The sequence below is a fragment of the Thalia democratica genome, chromosome 7 (assembly GCF_965202585.1).
Source record: "Thalia democratica chromosome 7, ktThaDemo2.hap1.1, whole genome shotgun sequence".
In the NCBI taxonomy this organism is placed as follows: domain Eukaryota; kingdom Metazoa; phylum Chordata; class Thaliacea; order Salpida; family Salpidae; genus Thalia; species Thalia democratica.
The window spans coordinates 49,893,373-49,915,343 of record NC_139171.1 but is presented as its reverse complement, the minus strand read 5'-3'; the positions used below and the strand labels follow the sequence as shown (position 1 = coordinate 49,915,343).

The following is a 21,971-nucleotide window of genomic DNA, read 5'->3' as shown; positions in this document are numbered from 1 at the left end:
CGCCTGTGATTCATTGTACTTGCTTATGCTGTCACTGTTTAGACTCAGAATTTGGATGTTATAATAATTTTTATATCTGGTAGGTTAATAATATTATCTGATGCTCCTGCTGTAATATATTGGACTGGGGATTCTGTAACTGGATGAGGACATGTAGTAATTTTTGCAGATGGCTTTTGAATGTCTGCAGTCTCTGTAGTATGGAAAATGCAATCGTCTGTAGCCTTGGAAGCTAGATGACTTGTATCTTTTATCATTTGGTAAGGAGATTTTCTATCACCAACATCAAATTGAACCTGTAATTTCTCACCAAGAATTATCATTTGGTCCATTCTATCCACGGAATCTTTAGCATCTCTGATATTTCTAATTAATTGATGATTTGGTTTGTTATTCTTTTTACATTTTGCAATACCTAAAATGATCTGAATGCCTTTCTCCTGTGTGCCTTCTTTTGTGGTCTTCATTAGCCTTTTCTCTGCAAATGACTTGCCATTTGTTTATGCAACAATGTAGTCCTTAAATGAAGAGATTTGTTGCAGTATTTGTCAAATGCGTCACATGATCATGCCTCTTCTCGAGTATGATGTTGTAATACAGGGGACATTTCTAAAACTTCTTTCCTGGCGGATCCTTTCTTTTCAGATTGTAAATGACCTCTTTGAGCTCCTTTACGTCCTAAAGATATTTTCTGTCCACAATGTTGCTGACCTGTTTCTTACTTCTGCCGACACATCTCTCTTAAAATTTCTGCAAAACTTGTAAAGACAACTTAACAATCTACAATATCTGTATTATTTTCCGCTCTTTCCACTTCCCTACAACATAACTGGTGTTTCTGTAAGCAAAGTTAAAACTAGTGTTGGGAATGTAAAATCATTCCGTTAACAAAATGCTGATGTCACTTTTTTTCAATTCTAGAAGTTTAGGTACTTGTCCTCTATAACTTCTTCAATGTTAACCACTAGATCTTCCTTGTATATCATTGAATCTTCAATATCGATTCCTTATCGACCATCGGATCTTCCACATTGAAAATTGGGTCTAACTTATTAAACATCGGATGTTCCACGTTTTTTAAACATATCTTCCACACTGAGTTGATGTTTAACGATGACTAATGGGTATTCTGAATTGACTGGATGTTCCACTTTAATCGGTTGATCTTCCCTGTTGACCTCTGGATCTTTCATTACAGCCAATGATTTAATCAATTCAGCTACGCAGTTCCCAGATTTTGTTGATAATCAATGGCCACCATAAAATCACGTAAGTGTATTGCGCTTTGTTTAAATAGCTGAATTCTCGTAGGTTCAGTGCTTACAATTGACATTAATTTTACTATTTTCTTTTGGACTCCAGCCACGTCTCTTGACTTGTCCCTTGGTCAACTCTTAGTAGCGGTGTTTTACTTGTAACGCCTTCAAGATTTGATGAAGTGGCTGATGTGTTCGGCTTTAGTGACAAAATACGTCTGTCGTTTTCAACCTTCAAATTTAGTTGGCTTGTGTAGAACATCATCTGTCAATTTCAAAGTTCTCGAGATATTTGTACCCGAGAGCACAAGCTCCAGGAAATTCAGTTGCAATAAAACTGAAGATAATTGTGTTGTATTTCTCAAAAGGAAATTCAATGAGCTGTTTATTCTTTCCTGTTTCACTCCATTTAATGTATGTTTCTTCATCTATTTAAAAACGGTATAAGATCGTTCACCAAGAAAAACTCTTATTCGATTCATCAAGTTTATTGAAGCAAAAAGTGATAAGCAACTATCAAAAAAATGATACGAACAATTTACTTACAATTACTAAAAGTGCAATACAATTAAAAAAAACACATTAAAATTTAAAAAAAGATGTTGTAACAAATTACGGAAGTAAAGAAACAGTGTAGTCTAAGTCTTTATGTTAAGGCCGTAGGGTGTCCACTTTTAGTTTTTACAACAAATAGCTTTAAATTTTATATCAAAGCAATATTTATATACTCTAGGTCAGTGGTCGGCACGGTGTACACTGGTGCACACTAGTTTCATGAAATTTCTTTTGGGGTGCACGAGACTTTTGGGGTGCTTGAAACTTATTTTGGGGTACATGATTTTTTTTATGGCGCAGAAACTAAATTAATTTTTTTTTTTTAATATTTCTACATTTAAGACATATTCAACCTTGATATCTAATTGACCATTTTTTTGTAAATAAAAGGACCATTTTTGTACTCTCCTAGTTCTATTCTGTTACATTATGTAAAAATTCTTCTACCCTTAGCCTAGAAATAGATAGGGTAAACTGGTAAATTTAAATGTAGCGTGTAAAAATTAACTGGGTGTTACAGAATTATTAGTAAATAAAAATCATTAAAAGTGTTTACATATTCTTAAACACTAACGGCGCTAAAGCATGCAAATTGGGGTGCATAGAATTTTAAATTTGTGAATTAGGGTTCACGGATTCGAAATAGCGTGCTGACAACTGCTCTAGGTTACTTTTTATAGAAAAATATTTATTGATTTGTGAGATATTCTCATTTGTGTAAAAAGCTTCTAATACAAACGTATGGAAGAAAATAAATCATTGCAGATTTTATTTGAATTTTGAAAAGTCCACCAAAAATTTTATCTTCTCGTTATTTTTTGTCAATTAAACTGAAGTTTTGAGGTAATGTTCCTTGCATTAATAGAAGAGATTCTATTGTATAAATTAAAAAATAGTTTAAGTTTTAAAGTTTCTTGACCAAAATAGATAATCTTTTTTTAATAATATTTCAACTTCAAGTTAGAAAAATTCCTACAGTAGAAATGTTTAATATTTAGTCAAGTTTGAACTGAGAAAGTTTCAGAACGATTTTATTAAAACTGTAGGAAAGGATATATTTTTAATGAAATAGCTTTTTTTTGTCTTTTTACAATAGTTTTTCCATAAGGAACCTATTGATCTCTCCGACTTTATACCATCATATCATTAAAACTTGTTTGAATTTATAAAACGGTAAAAAGCAACTGTTAGTTAAGTAAAAGATCTTTAAAATAAGATCAACAAGTAAAAAAGTGCCTTAACTTCCTGTGGGCTCAACAAATACTAGGTTTTCTTTATAAAATACATATGGTTTCCAGCTTAATAAAAACAAAATTCTATTTACACTTTTTAATTTTTTTAGTCTATTTAAATTATACATAATCCATTATGCACGGATATTACTTAATGTTCTGAAATAAGATTTAAGTATGGCTTTTAAAATTATTTTTTTTCCTTTTCAACATGTATTACAATAATTTACTATTCTCTTTAAAGCATGTTTCTTAATTCTCTCTGTTTAAGTTGCCTAAACATCATTCCGATATAACATGCTTATAAAAGCAATCTAATTGGTAAAATTCCATACTTCGGGTGTATTCCACGAGATGTTAATAGTGGTCTAGAAAAAAATATATTTTAAGTTTTGTGCTTAAAAAGAGTTTATAGCTGAACTTAAATTAATTTTTTTCTCCACAAATCCTGAACTTTTATCAACAAACGTAAATTTCAAAGCGACACCAGATTTTTCAGCTGAACTCATTCAAATTCTTAAGTAGAATGTGATGAGTAGGTGCGAAATATATTTCGTTCAACTCAACTTTAAGGGGTTTCTTGCCAAACGTGAACTTTTTTCCTTTAAATATGCACCAGTTTTTATTGCAGGTTTAATGAGCACAAAATGTTACTGTTTTTAACCAAAACAAACAAAGTTAAAACTACTTGGAAGTTGAAAATATACTAAATTATTCAAAGTAATGTACAAGAAATAAATTTGTATTGTACTTCGTAGTTTGTAAATAAATTTATGTCACTAAATTTATGAAATATTTACTTATTCCCTTAAAACTAAACTTTGTTCAACAGTCATAAGTTACAAACACTCAATCAACAATATTTTGTAACCCTAAAGTAAAAATGAATGGTTATATTGTTTTCAGAAAAAGAATCGAGAAAAAAAAGTTAAAGAATTATATTTCAAAATTTGTAAAACAAAATGTATTTATTCTGAAATTATTTTTTTTGCTGCTTTAACATATAAAACCTTTAGAACTTATTTTCATTGTACTTTACAAAACTGTGAAAAGCAATTGATAGCTAGGACACAAAGTTCATTACAATTAAATCTACTTGTAAAAAGGGGTATCATAGACCCCCTATGATCAGAAAATATGTGTATTTATATTATGATGTATTTTTAATTTTTAGAATTCTTTTTTGTGTCCATTTTCTGTGGTTATAGCTAATTGATTTGTTGTAAATAGTTTTAAAAATAACCATCTTCAAAATATATCGTTTATATATTTAATAAATTTTGCTTTTTAATAACAAAACTATTTATTGCGGTTATACTTCAGTTAGAAACACACTATCAACAATATTTTTGTACCCATAAGTAAAAATTAAATATTTTTGAAAAAACTATGGTAAAAATTTTTCAACTACCCGGTTTCGAACCCATGGAAGGTAAATAGAATTTTCTCACTGTAACACACTAGAATGTTCGGCCATCGCGACTTCCGTTAGTTGGCAAGTTTTGCGTTTATATATTTAATAAATTTTGCTTTTTAATAACAAAACTATTTATTGCGGTTATACTTCATATACAACTATTATTTCAAGAAATATGTGATAAATCAAATATTGTTCGTAAATAATAAACTAAAACTAACATATACTATTGAAACTAGTTTAAAATCTTCAAATAATTTCTATTTTCATCTTACTTCTTATTTTATAGTATTATCTTTCACATTTAAGTCATTATTCAATTGATTTATTCATTAGAAGTTGCTCACCAATATAAACTGGTTGCTGAAATTGGTATAATTAGTTAGGGAAGTAAATTGTGAAGGGTATATGCTGCAGAGAGGATTTTTTTACTTAGGAATTACTGCTAATACTTAAATAAATACAAGTGTAAAGTTGAATGTATTTTTTTATATTTTATTGTCATCAAACCTGAACATCCGCAAATTAAGAAGCTGTTTAGTAAACCAAAAAATTAAAAATAAAATTTCTGTTTGATTAAACACAATAAAGTTCAGTTTGTTTTTGTTACTTAACTTACTATTTTAATAAAGCTATGCATTTGATTACTCTTTTGGGTTAAATGTTCAATTTTCTGTTTTATAAGTAATGATAAGGTTTAAATTACAAATAATAAATTAAGTTCTGTAAAATGCAACTTCGTTGATGTAATAAACTAAAACAAAATATTTAAGTTTCTCGTAAGATTGTATTTATTAAACATAGTATTTATTTAAATAGTTTAAATTATTTATTTACCTATGTGTAGTCTTTATAGTACTGGTAGTATGTATCAAACAATATTACTGTGATCAAAAATAATAAGTTTTAGAATTTTTTAACTACTTATTATACGTATTAGATAATTATTAGAATTTAATTTTCATAATCGCTGATTAAATAATGTGAGGACTCTATTATTATGAAAAAATTTCTAATAGCATACAATTTTGAAAAAACTTTTAAAGTCTGAACAGATCTTTGTATCTATCTAGCCTTTCAAGTACTAAATATGTTTTTTTTTCAAGTATTTATGCTTAAAAGTTTTTTTTTGTTTGGAATATTATTTTTAAGTGAATAGTTGGAATTATATATTTATTAGTTAGCTAGTTATAAGTTAACTAAAAACTGAAAAAAAAATTCAATGCAAGTTTTTTTTAAATAATATCTACTTTACAAATAGTCGTGAAAAATTAAAATTATCTGATTTTTAAATAAATTAATTTAAGTAATTTCTTAATCATTCGAGTAACCATTTACAAAATAAATAATAGGTTCGGTTGTTCTTGTTTACCAATAGAAAATGTTATAAATAATTAAAAATTATATTTAAAAAGAGTTCAGTTTATAACGAAACAAATTTAAGATGTTTTGAAATTTAAACTTAGTTTAAACAGCTAACAAAAAGATTTTGAAAAATTGTTACTTGATTTATAGTATCTTCTTCCTTAATTTAAAAAAACAGTGCAGTTTTATTTAAAACTAAATAGAAAAAATAAATAGAAAATTTAGGAAAAATATTATTTTGTAAGACATATATATTATACATAATTGTTTTTTTAATTTACAATTTAACATAAAAAAAAAAAAAAATTAAGTTATTATCGTTTTTAATTTAGTAGCTTACTTATTTTTGTTTTCATACCTTCTTTAGTTAGTTCGAAAGTTAACGATCTTTTATTATTCACTTTCTTATTTTTTGATGCTTAATTGACTTATTAGCTTACATATTGTCTTTTATTAGTTTGTGTTGAACTTTGAAAAATATTACTTAACTGCACATTTTGTGCTCAGTGATGTTTAGTGAATCAGTAAAAACTGGTGTATATTTAAAGGAAAAAAGTTCACGTTTGGCAAGACACCCAACTTTGAGTGTTCTTTATCTGTAAAATAGTTTGAAGTTTTTAATTAACTTGTTTAACCTCTTAATTTTTTTTGAGGACGTAAATTTCGATCTTTCTAAGCTCACAATTAAAAACCAAGTAAAAATTTATGATGAAGAGATTTATTCACGAAAGGCAGAGTTCTTAAAAATGCTTGCTAGAATTGATTTTAATTTTTTAGTTAAAAAGTATATTTATCATACTAAAATTTTAAGTGATCAAGTATCATTTTGCTTTACGGAATATTTTTGAGCTAAAATAAATCTAAAACCCACGATTAAATCTGTAACTTTTTATGAGTGACCGGCCAGATTTACTATAAATAGTCTTTTACTGATCGCCATAATTTTAAAATATTAGAAAAATTGTTTAGCATTGAAAATGTGATCTTTGTATGTATTTAATTGAGCATTTTCATAGAAACTAAATTTTTTTTTTAATTGCTATAAACCAATATTTTTAAGATCCGTATAAAAAGAAAGTTTATAAAAAAGTAAAAGCACAATGTTATAGAACATCGAATGACTCACACAGAAGTAAGACAAGGGTGCACAAAAACTTATTCTATCAATTCTTTGTTGTAAATTATCTTTTTTAACAGTTATATTTTATTATTGTAATGATATATAATATACTTATATAATTTTTTTAAATACTTTTATCTAAAATACTTATGGCTAAAACTATTTTCAAAACTTACTAAAATATGATTGTTTTTGGGGGATTAAAATACATACAAACATCAACTTATTTATTTTCTTAAATTGTATGAAGTTTTAAGTAAAGTATTCTTAAAAAAACATTTATAGATTTTACAAAATTATCTATTAAAGTCAAACTTCTAACAAAAATTAAAGTTAAAATAAATGGTAAGTACAGACCAGTTATAGGACTATATATGTTATATTAAGGTCTTAAAATAACTACCTGGAAAGTACAGTACAGATTGCAATTGAAACTCATTTAAAACAGCAATCATCGTCTTTTCAGTAAATCTAAACCGAGAAAACAATCTTTAGTTTAAATATTTACTAAAACGAAACAACAAAAATTATATTTATTATTAATCCTGGATTGAAATCATAAATGTGGAAAAGATTTTTAAAATATTTGACAAATTTCAAACAAATTTGGCTCAAAAATTCTAAATATTTAGAATAAAAAGTGCAACTTTGATTGTTTTGTACAAGTTATTTTAATACTAAAAAATATCGTTTGCTAACCCCTTTCTTAGATCATAAACCTAAAAGCACAACCGTGCAATACTGACACATTCCAAAACTAACAAAGATATAAGCATAATTTTTTTAACTATAAGCTCTAAAACTTTGCTTGTAGAGCACAGTTGACTAACAATTGAAAATAGAGGAAATATTTCATTTAAATATTCTTTTTTAAAATATCAGAAAGCTCAGAATCTTACAAGTGTAGAGCTTTAAACCTATTATAAAATCAGTTTATAAGTGAAACTCAATTAGTGCGAGATTTTTAACAGGTTTTGTTCAGATAAGGTTTGAAAAGGTTACACAACCAACCCAAAAAAGTATAATCTGAAAAAAACTCCAACATTAATGTTTTGTTTTAATTTTTCATAAGTTTAAAATAATGGGTTTTAAAACTTATGTCAACGAAGTATAACTAATAACCTAATCCAATTGTTAGGAATTAAAAATACTCATTATCTTCTGCTTTGTTTAGATGTTGGCCTCGAAAACCCCAAATTGTGAGAACACGAGGTAGTAAGTAAATCAACAGAAGTCTTTTTTAGATGATATCATTGGTATTCACATTTTAAAACATATTATGAAATTAGATACAGCTGTCGAAGCTAAAATTTTTGTACGATTAATTATTCAATTATAACTGATAAAAGTAAATCTCGAGTAAGTTTCATTACCACAAATAATTTTTATTTCACAACTAGTTTGTGGTGTACGACACAATAACCGAAAGGTTCTTTCACAGTCCTCACACCGATTTTTTAAGCTTTTTTCTTTGTCGTTCAACACTACTACGCATGCGCAAGCTGTTACACGCAAAAAAAAAATATTTTCATAGCCTTTTTTTAGTTTTAAAATAGCTGTTTTTTTATACACAAAACACTTGTAGCTAAATATTTAAGTACAACTTGAAATCTTATAACTTTTGCTTTAAAAAAAAATTGATAGAATTTCGGGCTACTTGCTTTTTCATATTTTAAAAATTTGAAAATAATATATTTAAATTTATTTATTTCAGTGCAGCGCGATTTGTGACCGCTGTGTAGAGATATTTGATCCAGTGTTAATATTAGCTTGAAGTTAGTTTTTCAAAATCATATATAAAATTACTACCTTATACCTTAATTGAAATGTAATGATTTTTACACCTAATGTCAATATAAAGAATCTAAAACTTTTAAAAACTCGATTATTTGAACTTTAACTTTGCACGAAAAATTATTTGATAAATGTGTGAACATGTTGTTAGTTTTGTGCTTAAAAATTGTAGAAACTATGTTATTATATACATATTTTAAAGGTGTAATTATTTTACTTACTTGCTGACAAAGCATTTGAAAGTAGTTCAAGAAATAATAATAAGTGTAAAATAAAATCTTTGTTGTTTTTTTTTGAAGTATAATAATATTTTTAATATGACAGGTTTTAAACGAAAATCGCAAGAAATAGTAACTTTTTTTATAACCACTTAATTATTAACACAGCTATCCTCAATAAAACGAAACATAAATGACTTTACAGTATTTATGTATTTGCCTTTTAGTTGTAAGTACTATATAATAATACCAAGTGAATTATCATTAAAATTAAACCGCTATTGATTAATTAATTTAATGATGTTTTAAGGTTAGTTTTGGTCTACATAAAAGTTCTCTACAAGTTTAGAATTTTACATAAGTGCAATGTTAGTAAGAGTGTTTTGTGTAAAAAGTTTACCAAGTGTAGGAATCAGAATATGTCTATACAAGTCTTTAGATAATTGATTTAATCTAACTAATATCATGTAGTTTTAACATCACTCAACAGACTTTGTGTAGAAATCAAATTAGGGGCAAACTAAGTCCCGCGAAATCTCTTTTAGTTAAAACAATCAAAAATTAAGAAAAAAAAAAGTCACAAGTATTATGTCAATTTAATTATGAGCAAGCATTTGTACTAATCAGGTAATTTTTTAGTTACAGTTATGAAACCAAAAACTTTTATACTTAACACAGTACAAAAAACAGCTGTCCCGCGAATGGTTTTTCAGTATAAAATATGTGTCTTGCATGGAAGTAGTCACAAAAATGCTCTCAAAATAAAAAAAGAACTATTTCTTAAAATTAGTACAAGTAGTTTTATTTTTGTTAACGACCTTTTTAGATTAAAAGTCTCTTGTGCTAGTTTTTTAAGTATCTTACTTGTATAACTTAAAATAGCAATTTTTTATTCGAACAGATCAATTCTCTTAGAAAAAGTTTCTTGTGGGCAGCACTGTATAAAAAAAAGTTTTCCTCGCGCCTTATATTTTGGTTTTCAGGGTAGAATTTGACCCTCGGGCCGCAGTTTGCTGACCCCTGCTGTAATTCAAGGCTTATCAGTATATAAAAGTAAATATAGTACATCGCGGGCCGAAGTTTGACAACTAGTTAATTTTTACCCGTTTTAATTAAACGTGCTATGAATGTTACGTCACTATTGAAATAAACTCGAACATAACTTACATTGAATACCGCTGCAACAGATTTGGCTATATAAAATCCTACCTTACTATCAAAATGACATCTTCAACGTACGAAGACGAAGAAACTAAAAAAAGTTCAGCTGAAACTGCAAAGACAAATGCAGACGATGCTAGAAAAAAAATAGTGAAAAAAGTAGTTGTTTTTGCTTTACCGTTTCTTCTGATGCTTGGAATAGCGGGAACGGGAATTTTGTTTAATTTTTACTTAAAACTGTTTCAACCACCAAGGTATTGGGATTAACTTTAAATATTTGAACTACTTTGGTGTATAATAAATAATAAACAAATATATAATGCTGCGTTTCATGCAGAACTCAAATGTTCTATTGTTTTTAAAACTATAATTATTTGTTGAAGTTTTAGTTGAAACAAATTATTTTGTTAATTTAAGAATTAAAAAATCATTTTATAAAAATTCTACATGTCAACAAAAAAGTTAAAAGGTTAAACTAAGTTTCAAATATTTGCTAAGTAAAAATTTATTATCACTGCTTTATTGTTGCTCATTTTTATTTTGATTACTACAACTGTTTAAAATAACTGCGGCCCGCAGAGGACTTATTGTAGAGACTAAAACTTTTCTTTACACTACCTTAGTAAAGAAAAACTAAGGTACTTATATACTAATATGAGCAAAACTTTTAAGAACGATTATGTACACTAATCGACCTCTAAGTGGAATTCACAAGGACTTTTCTCACACCAAAACAAAGCCATACCGTTTAAAATTTTAGTTGTCACTGTGGTAGTATTTTCACTTGCGAGCTGATCAGTATGTGCCAACAATCCTCAAAAGTTATAGTAAGGGTATATCGGAAAAACCAAAGAAAGGTTATTTTCTGAGAGGTTAAGTGACAATCCTTAGAGTTCCAGCAACTTTAAGAATGGAAACTTTTCAACTTTAATGCGAGCTCAAAACTCTTTTCAGCTGCATATTCTGGAAGCTTTATGTATACAATCGTTAGAGCCCAGTTTATTTAAAATTAATAATCTGTTTATCAGATTAAAATTTTTAAATAATTATATCAGACTACTTTATGAAAAATGTTTTCTTACACCATTTAAAAGTTCAGTTTTACTTTTTGTAATTTTGCTTGTCATTAACTTGTTTCAGTAGTGTTTAAACTACAAAACTAAATCATTTAAAACAGTTACACTCTTAGTTTAATTAAAACTCATCTTGAGAGAAAACATAATTTTTCAGTCATTTTGTATGCTTATATATACATTTTTTTTTTGATCATAATATGTTTTATTATTATCATGTTTTTACAAAGGTAGTGCGTAGAAAAGCGTTGATCGAAATATTTCTTTAGAAAAATTATTTATTATACAATGTGTTTCGGTAATTCTATATTAACACATGACAATCTAACTAAAAAGTTAGTATTCATCAGGCACGTCAAACTAGATTCTAAATGCTTATTTAAACAATTAAGGTATTTAGTCGTTTAAATAAGTTTTGTTTAATTGCTTTAGCAAGTTAGTGATTCAGAAAAAAAAAATTTAAATTAATAAGAGATGCAAAGACAAGCACGTTTTTTGTAAATAAGTACACGTGAGGTAAATCAACTATTTATATAAAAAAGTAATCACTTTACTTCATCGAATAGGTAAATTAGTTTGTACATAGTATATTTCAGATTAAAAAACTGACTACATCAGGATTAATGATACCAGCAATAAGTTTTAGTGTTAGCTTAAAATTATTTAAGTAGACGAGAATTTTAAGTATGTTCAAACAACTTATGATCTATTTAAAAATTTTTTTTAATGGTTTAAGCTTTTTGTATATACAACTTGGCAAAGTTATTTCTTTTAAAATTTCTCAGCTAAAAAGCATTATATAATATCAAAATGAAATTATTATCATAGTTGTTTATAAAAATAATAAACTAAAATTTTTGTAACTACATTATTAAGCACGGATAAAAAAACTCCAGCATCAAGTAAAAAGTGTTGAAAACTGAATAATCGCTAATTAAATACCCCTATAAATCGCTCATACTTTTTTTTAATCCACTGCTGTTTCAGTTTCGTTGTTAAACAAAGAATGCTCTAACAAAAGATGGCAAGTTATATTATGACTTCAAATTTATAAAAAGATGTTTACTCATAGAAGTTTAAAAAATTGTTAAAATTTTGAAATTTGTCCAAAATCTTTAAGCTACAAGTTTTAAATAACGTCATGATCTATTTAAAACTCCTACTTTTTACTACTAAGATAAAAAGCTAAAATAAAAAGCTACTACTACATAGGTTTAAGTTTAATTTACTCTCTGTATTTCTAACTTTCACAGATTTGTCAAAAACTTTCTAAATGGAAAATATTTTACCTCAGTAAAACAAAATAAAAGAAAAATTTAAAAATTTTATGAGATTTAAGTTAAAAAAAACTATAAAATTGAAGGAAGCAAATATAAAAAAACTATTTAGATCAGTTATTTTATAAATAAATTTCAAATAGACAAAAAATTAGAGTATTGTAATTTTTTTTTTTCTAGCCTCGAACTTTTTAGGGTTGAGAAAAAAATCTATTTTTCGATTAAAAGGACTTAATGTTATAAACTTTAGTTGTTTACTTGAAATTAAGATAACGACACGATTTTCCATAAGAAGCATGTTTTGTAGATAAAAATCTTCGACTGTCTTTTTAGATAAACAAGTTAAAAACAGGATTCAACAGCCTTAAGAAATATTATACCAGCTTTAATTGAAGTAGTCTTTTGCAGGCTAGATTTAATAGAAAAAAAATCTTCGTTGGTGGTCAAAAAAGTGAAATGTTATTTCATTTAAAATCAAAATAAGCTCTTTGATAGCAAAATTTTATTGAAACTAAAAACAGTTTTCACTCAAAGTCAAATTAAAAGCACAATTGTTTGTATATTTAGTATAAAAAGAATCGCGAGCCGTAGTTTGTCGGCACATGATCCACGAATTTAATCGGTGTAGGTGTTACTCAAACATGACTTAACATCATTGACAAATTGAAATTATATTATTAACTATTTTTTCACACTTTAAAAACCACTTTTAAAAAACAAGTTGTGCTTGTAAGTTCCTAAGAACAAAACAAGTAATCGATGATCCAATTAGAAATAACATTTTTTTTCTACATAAAATTAATAAGTACAACTAACTATTAACAAACAACAACTAAAAACTTGTCATTTTCTCTCTAAAAGTTACAATCGTGCTAAATAGTTTTAAAAACCACTTTGGGAAAATAACATTTAAAAATGTTGTTTAATCTAAAAAATTAAATATTTTCATATTTTTCGATGTGTATATGCAACTTTAAAGTTGCTAAGTACAATTTGTAAACAAAAATTCAAAAAAAGTAGCACAGCTAAGTAGTTAGTTATTTACACTTCCACCTACATGCAAGCATGATAAAACACTTTAACTTGAGTTTACAAGCGATAGTTGTTATTCAGGCATTCAGGTGAACTTGAAAGTTGTTAAACAAACTTAGCTTTTATGTTTAATCAAAAGTATTCTTATGAAACATTTTATGCATTGTTTTAATATTAACAACCTAAAGTTAATGCACGACAATTCAAACATCGACATTTTAAATTCATTTAGTTCTGATTTAATTTGAATTATCTCTTTTATTAGATTAATTTGCAATTATTTTTCAAATAGTAATTTTTTGATGGTACTTAATAATTTTTGTTTCAATTTCAACTCATTTTTAAGATATGGATAAAGCATAGCTCTTTAAAAGTACTAAAACATGACTATTGTTAGGTAATTGTGGCTTTATTTTTTTAACTTATATATTTTTCAACTTTTTTTACTATCATCAACTTAAAAATATCACCTTTAAGTATGTTTTTAGTTTTAAGCTACTTTGTGAAAAGTGGCCCTTTAGTTTTTTTGTAAGAGTTTAAGTTTTTGCAATTTTAACTTTCATGCGACAACCTAAAACACGCTTACCATTTATTAGCTAGCTGTAAAGTATGTTTAAGTTAAGTGTAGCTTAAATATTGGAACGTATATTTACTACTAACATTTTGAATAGGTGCTAGAAAATAAACAAAAATCGATTGAAGACAGAATTTAAAGTTTTAGAGCGGAAAAATACATACATACATACAATAATATCTAGTCGGAGTTAGGTCTTGTTCTTAGACGACCACAGCTCGAATCTCTTTTTATCTTGAGTGCAAAGTTTCTGCTTTTTTTGCTCCTTCTAACTGCCTTTCCTTGTTTGTTGAATTTCAAGAAGACTTTCTTTTTAAGCTTCCTGGTTCTTCTTGAATTGCTTTCTTTGCTGAACTTGTAGAAAAATTTGTAACCAGTTCCGATTGACTCTTCGTTAAGTATACATGTGGACTCATTGTAGTTTAACTACGAAAAAAAATGTATATAAGTTGCATAGCATATAATAAGCACTTAATTTGATAACTTAAATTAATATTGTTCTATCTTTTGTTTATATAACCGTTAAAAACATTTTTTATCAGTAGGTAGCTTGATAACATTTTTTTAAGTAAAAAAAGATGATTAAAAAATTGGGTTGATACTTACTTAAGTAAAATAACAAAGTATTTATAATTCTAGAATGTGAAAGTGTAAATTTTTAGAAAATTTAAAAAGTTTAATACTTTTATTAACTACAAAAAACCCAAATGCTTTTGAATTACTTTACATTACAGAAAAGTTTTTACAACTATGATTTTAAATTTTCAATATTTTTTGTTTAAGTTACAGTTTTACAACTACGTTATAAAATCAACAAACAAGAATTATAGAAACTAGAACACTTATACTTGTTTATAAATTCAAAGATTTTACTATTGATAAAAAGTAAGTACATAAAATAATCATATTTATTTTATTTAATCGATACTACTTGACAAAGAGATTTTTTTTAACCATTACAACATTTATTTGTTGTGTTAAGAAAAGCGTCTACAAAACATTTTTTAAATCGATTTACAACTAGTTTTAAAATTCCGTGGATTTTCTTAATTTGACGATTAATAATTAAAACAGAATCGACTTGTTGCAGTAGTTAAAACCAAAAAATCAAATAATGTTTGATTGTTATATTAACAAAAGCGTTTATAAAAATTTAACTATCGATTTTTTATTATTTCTAGAAATTCTGCTTATACTTTTATCTTTAACTAGTCATAGCTAAAATAAAAAAATTCTGTTCAGCTTTTATCAAAAAGAAATGAATTGTTAATTTATTTTATTAAATTTTAGTCAAATCTTTAAAAAATTTACCTTGATTTTTATGGGTTAGAATAAGTTTTATGCAAAAAGAACCTATTTAAAAACTTTAAAATGTACCCTGTATTAATAACAAATAAGTACTAATTTCTATCAGTCTAACTTAATTAAAACAATAATCCTATACAATTACTTTGTTTAAGGATTAAAAGAATTTAATCAACTAAAAGCGACAAGTGTTTTACACAAATTTATAAACATGTGAATGTTCAAAAACTCCTGTAACAATGCTTTGTGTGAAAATTAAGTTTAGGAATGTTTAAATAGTTTTGAATAAATAAGTATAGATGTTGCAGTTATAAAACTTTTAAATTGTTTAAAGTATTATAAATTTTATACTTACCTGTTCGACCCAGTTGTTAGAACTGTCAAAACAAATATATTTGTGAGATTTTAAACTGCGAATGATAACTTTCTTTGGTTCAACATAACTGAGCTGCAACTCATCTAAAGTTTAACAACATTGTAAGTGATTAGTAAATATCAAAATGTATGAGTACAAAATATACAAATTATACAAAATATAAAAGAGTGCATTAACCAAAAGAATCATTTAAGTATCAAAAGCTTTTTGCTATATAACCAACAACTAGCCTTAAACAAAGTAGTAAAACATTGATTATAAAAAATTTGTTACAATTTATGAAAATAAAAACTTTTTTTTGTTTCTTACCGTTTTTATCTGATCCAAGAGCAACAGCTTTTTCGTTCAATGTGTTTAGTTGTTTCCACTTACAACGCTTGTAAACATCACTGAAACTAGAAACTTCACTGTCATCCTTTAAAACTGAGTTAGCAGCTGATACTTGAATTTTGTCGGCAACTAAGTACAGTGTTATGATAAAACAAACCGAAGTATATGATAACTTTAGAACTGACATAGTATTTGACCTGTAAAAAAAACTCTGTGAATTTAAGTGTTCTAATTAAACAAAACCCACGTAAACACACATCGTTCAATAATTGAAAATAATGAAAACTCATGTTTTTATTTGGGTCGGTCAAACCTTCAAAATGTAATGTTGACAGCTGACACAAAAATTTACTACAAAATTAATATTTGTACTAAAATAAAACTATAAATAAAAAATTGGTTTGAAAGAAAATTAAAATGTTTAATGCATGCAGCAAAGCTTTGTTTGACATAGTTATAGTTTTGAAATTTTTATTAACTGCATGAAATTACTGTTCTGTATTTTTATTGTTGCTTAAAAGTTTAAAAAGTTTGATTAGAGTCTTTTGTAAATTTGACGTAAAAACCTTATCTAAAACGAAAGTTAAGTCTAATTCCTAGTTATGTTTATAGCTTTAACTTCTTGATATCTGTTTTTTGTTTTATTTTAGAATTTTATAATTTTAAAACTACAAACAAAATCAAGAAAACACTTTTGTTAACTGTAATCGTAAAATCCATAATTTAGCGTTGTATATATTGCTTTGTAATTTTTTTTACTTGTATCGCTACACAAAAGATTTTTTTTGTTTCATACTCTCTCGTTTAAAATGTTAAGCTCTTTTAAGCGAAAAAGAAAACTATCATACCATTCTAATATATTCGAGTTTAATTGTGTTAAATAAATTATTTCATTAAATTTAAAAATAACAGATAATACACATTTATATACACAACAAGCATTCCGTATACCTATTTATAGGAAGGTTAGTTTTTGAAATATAATTTTTCATATAAACTTCTATTTTTGAATAACTTATTATGACTACTGTCATAAATACATTTAACCAGTAAACTGTTTCATAAATAATAAAATGTAATTTCCTAAGTTAGTTTTAAGTAGTATCAAAAACAAAAGAATACTAACAAAGTAATTCATATTGATTTAGTTTTACTTACTATAAACATATTTCTGAACTTTGTCAATTAAAACTCTTAAGTTGATAAGAAATACATGCAGTGTGTAAGTTTTTAAATATTTATATAAAAACTTGTACCACTGTAAATTCTGAACAATAGGCTAAATTATTGTAATCTGAATTAAAAAACTTTTTGACGCATAATCTTTAAATAACTATTTCATTTATTTTAGATTAAAACTTATAATACAGCATAACTTTAATCTAATTCGTAAAACAGTAATACGACAGCAAATAACTTGATACAGTTAAATAGTTTGAAATGAAATAAAGTAAACAGAATTATGAAAATCATTAAAAATGCCTAGTAAAATATCTGATCAATATATAGTCAAAACTATTTTTATTTCAAACAATACAATTAGTAACATAAAAACACTATACACTGTTTAGTCAAAAAAAAGTTTCTAGCTATTTCGTAATTCACTTAATCTAAACAATAACAACAGTTGTTTTGTAATAAATGAGTATACCGATTATAGTTACAGATAATCTGTAGAACATAACTGCTTATGTATATTGCAACATTATAGATTTTTAAATAAGGTAATGTTCTACACATTTAAAAAACTAATAGTTGCAGCTCAAATAACAATTAATGTTTTTTTGAACTACAATTGTTGTAAAAGTTTAAACTAAGTATTAAAACATCTTTAATTTATTAACTTTCTTTTTTATTAAAAAAAACAAAACTTAAGAGCCGAATCTTAAAAACGGTATTTTTACACAAGTGTTTCTGTTGATTGCAATATACTGTTTTTACGATATTTAACTTTAAATTGTTTTTAACAAAACTAGTATTTAAGTATATTTGTTTTCCTATCAATTCAATTAGTAAGTTCAATTAGACGCGAATTATAGCTTGAAATTTTTCATTATAAAGAAGATGTGAGTTAGATATTTTATTAAAAAGGATACAGTTATATATATAAAACAGCAGTAAAAATAATTACTGGTTTATCAATAGATTGATGTATCTTTATTTTTTTAAAATACTATACTAAAATAGTAATAAATGTACTTGATTGGTTAGGTCAAAGCATAAAATGTTTAATACTTGTATCATTTTAATTTTATATATTACTTTTTATTTTTTAATGACGCAATATATAGAAAAAATTTAAAACTTCCTTTGAAATATGTTCAGTGTTATCTTTCATTTTTATTTATATTTTTAGTCAAACCAAGACTTAAAATAACTAAGTTTCTAAGGAATTTTATGTTTTTGTTCACACAAGTATCTTTTTTTCATATTATTAATATTTTCAAAGGAATTTAACTTTACTGTAACAAAACACAAACGTTATTTGAACTTCAAAAAGTGTTATGAAACGTATAAATTTATTCGGATTTTGTTTTTACTTTTTTGATGTTGCCAATACCATTCTGCTTCAGCTAAACACATACAATTAACATGGAGTTTAATTAAAGATTACCTTTAAAACTTCTCACGGTTGAAACTAAATTAAAATAACTAAAAACAATGACTTCAAACATCATTGAGATCTTTACAAACTTGCGGTCGCTGATAGGGGATTATCTATCATTTGTAATAATTTATTTTTGTTCTATAAAATAGAAATAAAACTTTTCTCTGTCTTGTTCGTATTATACTTGATATGGCAATATAATCAAGTTAAACAGAGTTTAATCCATAATAATGGGCACGATAAAAGCTTTATCCAATACATATGCTATTTTTACATTAGGAATAAAAAGCTATTAATGGATATTTTTTGAACTCTATTTAGCACATGATTGCCGATAGAATATAAAAACAAAACTTTTTTAATTTTTAGATCGTTAACTTGTTTAAAGTATACAAACTATATATTACTACTTTGTATGAAAGGTATTAATTTCTGAAGTTTAGTCGAGCTTATTGAAAAGATCGCTTTAAAAAGGGTCTAAACTAATTAAATGGATATAAATTATAAATACAAATATGTCAAGGTAATTTAAGTTTTGTTATATGTTTGCTTATCAGTTTTCTTTAAACTTTATTTATAACTAAGTACGGCACAAAGCATTAATTTATTTTAATACTTCTTTGTTTATCAAATTTATTATATATAGTTATGAATTATAAATTTATTATAGTTTTTCTAATTTTAAGTTAATTAAAAAGTTTAAAATAAAACTCAAAAACAGCTGGTTAAAAAGAAATAATTTAAGAAATACATAGTTAAATATTATTTATTTATTTACTATTGTTATTTAAACATTAAGTAATAATAATCAAGTTATAATACTTTAAAAAACTAGTATTTAGTAAAACTAAATAATACGTCTACATTACAAAAAATTTTATTATAAAATCCAATATAAGTTTAGCTAACGTTAAAAGTATATATGATATCTTTACTAAAATCCTAGATTTTCAACTTACATTAACAACGAACTTATTTAAAATTATCAGTTTAGTACAAAATATTAAACACATATTATAACTTTTTTGAAAGACCATTATATTACAATACATTTGGATTTTGTAGCAAAAATCGTCTATAAAAAATTTAGGTATAAATAAACTAAGTCATTACATTTTAGGCAGATAAAGTTAAAACTTATGTTTAATTTTCTTTTTTTTCTACAATAACAAAGCCTAAAGTTTTTTACTCTACATAAGTATAACTAGAGTAATTAAGATCGTTTGTTATTAAACAGCTTTTTCTTTTATTAATGTTCATAAGTTTTTTTTTTACTTATGCATTAAAAATCTATTTTGTTTAAAACGTAATTAATTATATAAAAATACTTAAGTATACAAATTTATGTTAACCATATGTATAAAATTAAAGTAAAATAACTATTTGGATTTTCTTTTTACTTAAAACACACATTCATAAACACCTGTAGTTCAAGAAATACTGTACGACTGCTTTATGCATATGGTAATAACTTTAAGTTTTTGAATAATTTCTGAAAAACAACACTGACACCTATTAGTTTAAAACTTAGTTTTGTAAGACAACTTGAATATTTATGTCTTTATAAATAAATAAAGTTTTTGTTAGTTATTTTGTTAATTTTCATGTAGTAACGTTGTATTTTTTCTTTTAATAAACGTAATATATTTAAATCTTTAACTACTATAAAAAAGAGCAATTTATGATTTAAAAAATTCGCTAAGTAGATTATAATAGAGCATTTCCAGTTTGTTTTCAATATTTTAGATATCTTTAAAAAAAAAACTTAAGCTTAATTTATATATTTCCGAACAAAAGTGTCGATGCTACTGTGTCATAATACCAAACCTTGTTTTACTACAAGTGAACAAATAAGTTACGAGTGTTATTTCTTAGAAAAGCGTGCGAAAAAAATAGTCGATATTTTGTTGTAGATGTAAATAATAGTTGAATTCCATTCAACCAGTACCCACGTTAACATTTTTTTTTTTAATAAAATATACAACAAAGCATTGATTTAAAATATAGGACATTGTAAAATAAACATTTGAGCTTTGTATAAATACTTAAAGAACATTTATTCATAAACTTAAATATTAAAACTTAAAACACAACTTTAAAATACTATAATAGCTGTATTGTGTATTTGGCTGTGTTATATCGTATAAACATCACAAGAATGACAAAACTTTAAAAACCGTTTATTAAAAATTTTAAATAATAGTACAAACATTTATTAACTTGGTCAGCTAGTAAAAAGACAAATTCTAGTTGCATATTTGACAGAAGTTTACAAATAAAGTTTTTATTGCTTTAATGATACGGTATTTAAAAAAAATATTCGACTTGACAAGTTAAGACTTTTAAAACTGCTTTAAATACTAACAGCGTTTTACAAGCTATTATTGTTTGTATTTTCAATAGTCGTTTTGTGTTATATTTTCTTAAACATATAGTTAAAGTTATCTTTTTAAGTTTTAATTTAGTTTTAGAAAAAAAAAACTTTAGTTTTTACACAGTTTATTATTCAAATAAAAAGAAATGTATAAAATTTGTATTTTATGTTATACATTAGTTTTTAATACTTTACCAGTTACTAAGAAATGTTATCGACTTAAAAATGAAGGTGTAACTATAAATTAATTAAAGAAGTTTTAAACATGTCGTTTTTCTAAATTTAACTTAAGCTTTAAACTTTAGTTATTTAAAGTTAAATACAAATTACGTCACGTCTTGTTATAATTTATAAAATTAATAATTTTTCCATACACACATATCGATATCCTTCGATAATGAACGCTCCTAAAACTATGTCAAACAAAAGAATTAGTTTTGAACATACTTTAGTTTCACATAGTATTTTCTGTCATATATGAACTTTTAAACTTAACAAAAACTCCAATATAAGAAGTGGTGAAAGAAAGTTTATGAGTATGGTAAAATATCGTGTCTTACTTTCTAAAGACTTAGAAGTCTAGGCAAAACTTAAAAATGGGCTTGTTTAATCTGAAATGACTTAAAATTATTTATTTTTATTCCATTTAATGATAATCTAAAACTTGTGTTAAAATTTTAAAGAAACTTTAAAAGCTTCAGCCATAATTATGTCAAGAAAAGTATTTTTAAGCTTTTAGGTGTAAAATGTTTTAAGTATTTTAAGGTAAATATTTTGATGATGATATCATATCTAGAACACATAAGTATTCTTCGACTTACAAATTAAGAAACATTTTGTCACAACCTTCTAACAATTTTAGCTAGTCATTAATGAAGAAAGTTTATAATAAAGAATATTGAAA

At 25.3% G+C, this 21,971-nt stretch overlaps 1 long non-coding RNA gene across 1 annotated transcript; it reads right to left on the bottom strand.

Annotated features, from left to right (window-relative positions):
• Nucleotides 1-14,228: 14,228 nt before the first annotated feature.
• On the bottom strand, nt 14,229-16,223 carry LOC145841017 (uncharacterized). The gene is made up of 3 exons (XR_014370134.1): nt 16,065-16,223; nt 15,735-15,838; nt 14,229-14,500 (listed from the first exon to the last, which is right to left on the bottom strand). It is a non-coding gene; the product is annotated as an uncharacterized LOC145841017 (long non-coding RNA).
• Nucleotides 16,224-21,971: the final 5,748 nt, after the last annotated feature.